The following is a 7,974-nucleotide window of genomic DNA, read 5'->3' as shown; positions in this document are numbered from 1 at the left end:
GAAGTCTAAAACGAAGGTGTTGGCAGAGTTGGTTACTTCTGAGGACCATGAGGGAAGACTCCGTCCCAAGCCTCTTCCCTTGGCTTGCAGATGGCCGTCTTCCTATCGTCTTCCCTCTATGTGTGTCTGCTTCCAAATTTCCCCTTTTTATAAGGACACCAGTCGTATTGGATTAGGGCCCACCCTAATGGCGTCACTTTAACTCGTTTACCTCTGTAAAGACCCCACTTCGACATAAGGTCGCATTCTGAGGTACTGGGGGTTAGGACTTCAATACATGAATTTGGCAGGGGCACAATTCTAAAACACCAAGCTAACACCCACTGACCCCAGTCCCTCCGCCTGTTTCACAGAAAGGCAAAACTGAGGCCCAGGCCCTGCAGGCCGCCCGTCCACTGGAGCTACAGTGAATCATCGGCAGGAGCCAGAAGCTGACCCAGCAGCCAGGCCTCCCAGCCCGGAGTGGTCACCACAGGCTCTTGTAAAGCCAGAAAGCAGAGGCTTCGGAACTGGAATCTGAGTCCATCCAATACCGTGTGGTTTGCTCAGAGAGCCTTTTATTTCCTTTAAAATATAGATGTATAGAGAGCTGCATGCCCTCCAACATATGGGAAACAACCTCGTCCAGATGATCTGTAAAACCCCAAATTGTCCCCATTAGCTTCCCGGGAACCTCTTTGCTGAGCACGACTGGACCTCAAATCCCACTGCCTGGACAACATCCAGCTAGTCATTCCGGTCACTCTGGAGTCTGAAAGTCCCTCACATGACCCCCGCCCCTGCCCCTCCTTTGCCACATCATCAGAATTCACTAAGTCCACACTCAAGTTCAAATTCAAAAATAATTTTTTTCCTTTTTTTTCAAGATCCTGAATTATCTTCTAGTTAACAGGGGGCAATCACATTCCGGGTCTCCCAAGGGTGATCTGACAGTAGAGGGAAAGGAATTTAGAGTGGGCACTAGGAAGAAATTCCACGTGCACCCAGCATCGCCCAGACAGCTCTGAGCCTGAGTTGGAATGCAGTAGATCCTACTGTAGCCGTGCTGGAGGGAGATTATCGGCTGTGGAAATTCTGAGGCTCTACCTGGTTCTCTCTGCAGCTCAGCTGAGTCCCTAAATAATAAACTCAACTTCCTGTGGAGTCCCCATGTGCTGTAAAGGCATTAAAACACTTACTGGGAGAATCATTAATTGCTCCAAGGGAGCAGGACTTCTCAGGGAAGGCCAGCATAACGCTGTCATCACCAGTCCTTTGTGAGGAACTTCTTGGGTACAGCACAGTGCTCTCTGGGGCTCAAAGTCAAAAGCAGACACAGTGGAATAAACTGACTCTTCGACCGCCAGTGTGGCGGTCATTTGCCTGTTTGCTCCCGCTTTCTGGCTCCACTCTGCTCTGCTCTACATCACACAAAACTTCATTCCCAGGCTCCCTTGCCCTCTGACGTGGGGACAGCTTTGACATGAGAGGCATGAGAGAGGGGCAGAAGGAAGAGGGAGACCACGCTATTTCTGCCCCCACTCTTTCTGCTTTGGGCAGCATCTCAAGCAATGGCAGCCTCCATTCCGTGGCTTAGCTCCCAACACGTGGGCTGCCCACAGTTTCAGCTTCTGCCAGGTGGCCCCAGTCCTGGTTGCCAGTAGTGACACCCCCCACCTTATCCCTCCAACCCCCAGGGGTGTTAGGAGCTTCCTGGTGTCGTTAATTCCGGTCAGGTTTCTCAGCTCTCCCATCTCCGGGTAACCCTGTGTTCAACTCTACATAAAATACTCCAAGCGGTTTCTGTGTTCTGTTTGGACCCTGACTAATACAGCAAATGACAGAAATCCAATTCAAACCAGCCAGGAAAGAGGAGGAATCTATGGTCTCACAGAAGGAAATTGCGGGCGGGGCAGGGAAGCAGCTGGATCTCAGGAGTAACTGGAGAATTCTCTCGTTGCTCGTCTCTGCTTCTCTCTGTAGGGCAGCTTCCTGCCCCCTGATACGTTTGCTCCTCGGTTCTTGGGAATGGCCCCCAGCCGCTCTCAGACTCTCATCTTCACGTTCAATGACAGTTGTTCCTTCGGTCCCAATTAAAAAGACACCAGGTAAGGTCTTCTGTTGGCCTAGCTGGGGACATGTGCCCAACTCTGACCAGGGAACGGGAACTGGTTGATGCAGCCCGTTAGAATCACGTGGTTGGGGGACACCTAAGAAAATGAGGCCTGAGGCACCCCTTAAGTGATCAGGCTTATTGGGAGGTGCAATCTCGAAGCAAGGAGAGTGCAGGAAAAAGGATAGCAAGACAGAGGAGAAAAGGGAGCAAATGCAAGGAATGCATTACCGAGTGGTCCACGGCTTCACGAAAGGCCACAGCCAGTTTCTCATTCACATTGGATGTCTTGACACATCTGAGGCACAATCACTGTGCTGAGAACATCCCATCAGATGGAGGAAGGGAGGAAAGCTTGTCTGCTGGGTCCCATCTCCTGTCTCTCATAAGTCAAATTGTCCACACAAGGCATTCCTCCCCCACGCTTCCAGGCTGTTGCATCACTTGGCATCTTGGGGAGCCCCTGGTGGAGTCAGATGCCACACTCTGCTGTGTGGCACTTCCTCAGAGACCGGAATGGGGGGACATGAGGGCCTCTGTGGACCAGGGCGGGTCAGGTCCACCATGGCAGGAGCAATGGAGGCCATGTTGGAGCCTGGAACCCATCCCAAGGGAGGGAACCGTTGGCCATACTTGTAACTGTGGCTGCAACAGGAGAAAATCTCTGTGAACAAGTGGAGAGGACCTAGAAGAGAAGAAAGGCCAAGCAAATCTGAGGTGGTGCAGACATTAAGGTGATGGGGGTGGGGGAACAGATCCCAAAAGAAGGAAGCACTCTCCCAAGAAGGAAAGGGTCCTGTAGGGACAAAACAATCGATGTAGGGATAGGAGCTGCCAGGTTGAACAACAGAAGGATGAACGGGGCATTTCTATTACATGCACATCAAGGCAACAAGAGGTGTGGGAAACGCAGACAGAGACTCAGAGGTGAGCCTTCTGGAGGTGCAAGTGCTCTGCCCTTCTCTCCACGCTCTTGACCTCCTTCAATGGTGCTCCTCACTCTTTCTCTCCCTTTTCTGAGCCCCTGCTCTGCACCACATAGCATTTCAGGTGACTAATACATGGTCTGTGCCCACAGCCACGTACCCTGACTGCAAGTACCTCTCACCTCCTCCACTGTGACCCAGCCATCGCCATCTCCCCATGGTCTCCCATGACCGCCTCCTCACACTTTTCTGTCTTGGCTTTGCTTCAGTGTCCTCTACACACAGCAGCCAGATGCTCCTTTTAAGACCCAGATCAGATCATGTTTGTTTTGTCCCCTTCTTCAAACCCCCCAAAGGCTTCCCATCATCCTTCAAACAAAGTCCGTATTCATTGCGCCCCTACAGAGTCTGGCCTCCAGGCCTCCAGCCTCCCACTGACACTTCTCCCCTTCACTCACCCTGGTTTCAGCCGCACTGGCCATTTCGCTGTTCCCAGAGCCCAGCCGGCTTGCTCCCACCTCAGGGGCTTTGTCCTTGCTGTGCCCTCCCCATGAACCACGCTTCCCCAGGTACCATCGTGGCCCACGCCCTGGCTGCTTTCAGGTCTCTGCTCCAAGTCACCTTCCCAGAAAGGCCTCCCTGATCACCCGAGCCGAAAGAGCACTTCTGTTCACGCTCTACCCGCTTAGCCTGTCTTACTGTTCCTCACACACTTATCACTCACTGACATCACATCGCGCGTGTGTGTGTGTGTGTGTGTGTATTTCTCCCTCCCCATTAGAATGTAACCTCCAGGAGATTAGGGGTCTTGTTACATTCCCACTGTAGCTAAAACAATGCCTGGCACGACGAGGCTCTCAATAAATATTTTTGCAGTGAACGGACCGATCTGGTGGGAGACAGATTGATCACCGTGGCATGACAAGGGCCAAAACAGATGCAAGAACAAGTGGTCATCATTGTGAAAGCCTTGGGGTTGGTTCTCCAGCCAGAGGGGTCCAGGAAGTCCCACCTGCAGTTTCCAAAGCAGTTCAAGGACGACGGAAGATGCTGCTCAGACAAAGACTGTTGACAGAGAGAGGCCAGACTCCCGCTGGTGCAAGACAGTTCAAGGTGAGCACAGCGAAGTCACTCAGGGCCTTTGCTTACAACACTGTGTATTTTCTCTGTTTAAGACGTTTGTCATGGAATGTCAGCGAGGAAGGGGAGGTGGGAATCATCTCGGTCAGCCCTCCTGCTGTATAGGTCAGGAAACTGAACCTCAGAGAAAGTAAACGACTTCTTTCCAAGTGACACAGTGAGTTGGTGGCCAAGCCCATTGTGACAGATCTTTAGACACTCAGGCTCTCAATTGCTTAAAGAATTTGGTCCTAGGGACACTCTTCCTTTCTGACAGAAGACTCTGAGAAAGGTTCACACCAGTTATTGCTAAGGGGAAACTCAGCTATTAGAAGAAGCTTCATTGTACTTAAATTTAAAGCCACAGAGTAATTTGTCAGGAGAATGAGGACTTTCTTATTACTAAAAAAATAGGTTTGGTAAACATCGTAAGGACCGGGACCACACTTGTCTGATTCACCATTGCCACCAAGTGCCAACCAGGTGCCTGGCACATGCAGGTACTCAGTAATCGGGGCTGACTTCATTGATTAGGGAGACTGGGAAGTAATTCCTCCGGAGGAAAAGAGTCGGGCATGAAGTCTGGTATTCTCTCCACTTTGCGTCCATATGGGGGGAAGAAGCAAGGAGGCTTAAATTTCCAACTGGTGATGGGGGTGTTCAAATGACAAACCGAGGGATTTCCCAGATTCCAATAATTCAGTTATGGATTAAAAAGCAACAACTTTCACCGCTCAGCACTCCTGGTATTTTTTTCAGTTTAGAGAACAGGAAGAGGTGCTGTGAAACTTGGGAGTCATTATACCCTTGTGGGTTTGACCTCAGTGGGAATGTCACAAGAAATAGCCTACTAAACCTTTAATTATGAAATTATCAACATTTTCTAACCACCATCGATATTTGGGAGAAAGCTACCTTGTTGTACCTAGTGGTTTGCCTCTTTTTCACCTTGCTTTTTAATACTTCAGTTTACTAACAAATGGCTTTAAAGAGGGGTTCTGCTCTGCTCGGTTCCAACATGTGGGAGTTGATCATACATAACCAAGGGCCACCACGACCATGTGCCCGGATGGCAGCTCACTTCTTTTAAGACATGAGTAAACCTCTTACAAGCCGAGTCAGCAAATCTAAATATACGCCAGACAGTGAGTATCGCAGTGGAAGCTGGGAACAGTACCCGGCTCAGAGCCAGGCAAAAAGGACCCCGCCCTAGACCATTCCTTAAAGGCCCTAACCTGGCCTCAATGCTCTCCACAAGACAAGGGTTTGGGGGGCAAATGGAATATGCCAGCCCAAGACCAGCACATCCTTCTGAACCACACCCTGGGCACCTGTGCAGGCCTCTGTCCAGAGTTCCTCCTCCCCAGACTGGACTAAACCACTCCACTAGCACGCACACACCAAGGCTCAAGGGGTGGCCAAGCTTGGCTGCATGTGCTGGTGAGACCCCCCGCACGCACACAGAAGCTCCCGGATCAGGTTGCAGCTGGGGGCAGGAAGAGCAGGTGGGGGGACAGGCAGGGGCCGGTCCTCCCTGTTCCAGTATATTCCAGTGCAGACCTCTGAAGAGTCTGAAGTTCTAAATTAGAAACTGCTCTTCTAGGTTGTCATAAAGGGATTTTGTTTGTCAAAGAAGGAAGAAAGAAGACACGAGTTTGCAGCTCTGTTTATAACTTTTGAATACTTAGCCATACTCTAGATGGACCTCCGTTTCTACTCCCACCCTGGGCCCCACCGACATTAGGGCTGGGCCTGGTTGGGAAGGCATTTCTCCCATCAAGGTCCTGGGGCCCACTGCTTCGGGGTACAAAGGCTGCAAGTAGAGGGGATTGGAGTCCTCACATCCCAGAGCAGCAGCCCCCTCCTCCCAGACACTTCCGCAGGATTCATCTCTGAATTCGAGCTTCCACCTTCCTCTGACGGAAGGAAAAAGAGACTTTCCTCGGGATGCAGTGAGTGGCCGAGGTCCCTGCAGTCAAGTCAGCCATTCCCAAAGTGGGAGTGAGATGAAATCAAAGAACTCGTGCTGGGGCGAGCAGAGAGGGACCGAAGGGACTTTGGCAGGGCCCAGACAGGTTACTTTCTTTGGAGTGTGATTCTCTACAAGGCTTGGAAGACTGTCGAGAGATGGAGCAGAGGGGGGAGGAAGAAGGCAGAGGCGTTCCTGGCTTTCTGGAACCTTGGAGCCTGGGGGTTGAAGGAGTAGGTTTTGGCTCTACGTCAGGTGTCAGGTGACAGTGGGGCAGCTGGGCCCAAGGAATTCCCGGAGCCCTGAAGCCGCACACAAGGCTCTCAGGGCAGCCCCACCTCCTGTCGCATTGCAGGGCCAGGTTCTCCATTAGGCTCAGCCCACACTATTTTGGGGGGACATCAAAAATGCTTTTATTTTAGTGTCTTTAAAATTTCCAAGACTAAAACAAATATGTAATCATAAATCCAGCCTGAATTATATTTGTCTTTATACCAATGTAGCCATAAAATATAATTTTCAATATTTTTCTGTGGAGGAAGGGGCCCACTAGGGTAAAGTGACCCAGAAATAATACCAGGTCCCTGACAGCAAGAGGCCCCAAGGGGCCAGCCACTGCCTGCTCTCCAGGCGCAGCCATGGTCCCAGTGACACGTGATCAACGGGCAGCAGCAAGGGTCACGATAACCGATTACAGCGAGGAGCAGCACAGTGAGCTGGAGGCTCTGGCGTCCGTCTACCCCGACACCTTCACAGGCAGATGTCTCCCAGCTGTCCCTGTAGAGCCGCAGTCCTGTTCCCGTTCTCGCTCACCAGCAGGACAGCCATGCTGTAAGGATGTTAAGGGGATGAGTGAAGAGGGGTTTGAGAGTGTCATTAACTGGCTTGGTTGCACATTGATCCAATCCTCCTGAAAGCTAGTCTTCCAACATATAAGTGGACTCTCCTGATACCACATTCCCCTTCAGCAGTGCTACACTTGACGAGGTCCTGCTGAGCATGATCAGAAAATCCACCCAGCTCCCGCATCGTGGTGACATCTGAGGCTGGAGAAAATGATGAGACCGTCCAGACTACCCTCAAGTTTGCATACAGTGGAAAATACCCAGATGAAGCCCCCCTTTATGAAATCTTCTCCCAGAAAAATCTAGAAGATAGCGATGTCTCAGACATTTTAAAATTATTAGCATTACAGGCAGAAGAAAACCTCGGTAGGGTGATGATCTTTACTTTAGTGACCGCTGTGTCAGAAAAATTAAATGAAATAGTAGATCAAAGAAAAACCAGAAGAAAAGAAGAAAAGGAACAGACAGAAAAAGAAGCAGAAGCCAAAAAGCAGTTATTTCACCGCACTCCTGTTACAATTGAGAATTTCTTAAGTTGGAAGGCCAGGTTTGATGCAAAACTCCTGGACATTAAAAAGAAACAAAGGAAAGAAGAAGAAGCAGGAAAAAGTAAAGTGGGAAACAGCTAGTTGAAGCAGATCATAATCTTGACACAGCTGCTATCCAGTTCTTGGAGGATGCTGGAAATAACGTGGACACGGATAAGTCTTTGTTCCAGGACACGGATGACTTGGAGCTGGAGGATGATGACGTTGATCCAGACGACAATCCTGCTGACCCAGAGAGTGACTTGACTGACTAATGGACAGTCCCCATCTGCAGAGAGGCTTGACTGCCACAGCATCTGTGGCTATGCTGAGAGGGTGATTTTCCTTTCTTTTTTTCTAAGAAAAAATAATTTTCAGGAGAATATTCTTCTGGTAGCTTTCATCATTGAACTAGATAAACTGACCTTAAAATTGCAAAAAAAAAAAGAGGCCCTGAGGGGGCAGCAGCCTGTGGAAGGACAGGGCCCAGACCCGA

The 7,974-nt window shown here is 50.3% G+C and overlaps 1 pseudogene; it reads left to right on the top strand.

Moving 5' to 3' along the window:
* Positions 1-7,244: 7,244 nt before the first annotated feature.
* On the top strand, positions 7,245-7,753 carry LOC101398103 (RWD domain-containing protein 1 pseudogene; annotated as a pseudogene).
* The last annotated feature ends 221 nt before the right edge of the window (positions 7,754-7,974 follow it).

This window comes from Ceratotherium simum, chromosome 37 (assembly GCF_057802395.1).
Source record: "Ceratotherium simum simum isolate JZ-2026a chromosome 37, ASM5780239v1, whole genome shotgun sequence".
NCBI lineage: Eukaryota > Metazoa > Chordata > Mammalia > Perissodactyla > Rhinocerotidae > Ceratotherium > Ceratotherium simum.
The sequence above is the reverse complement of the archived record's forward strand: the minus strand, read 5'-3'. Positions and strand labels throughout refer to the sequence as shown.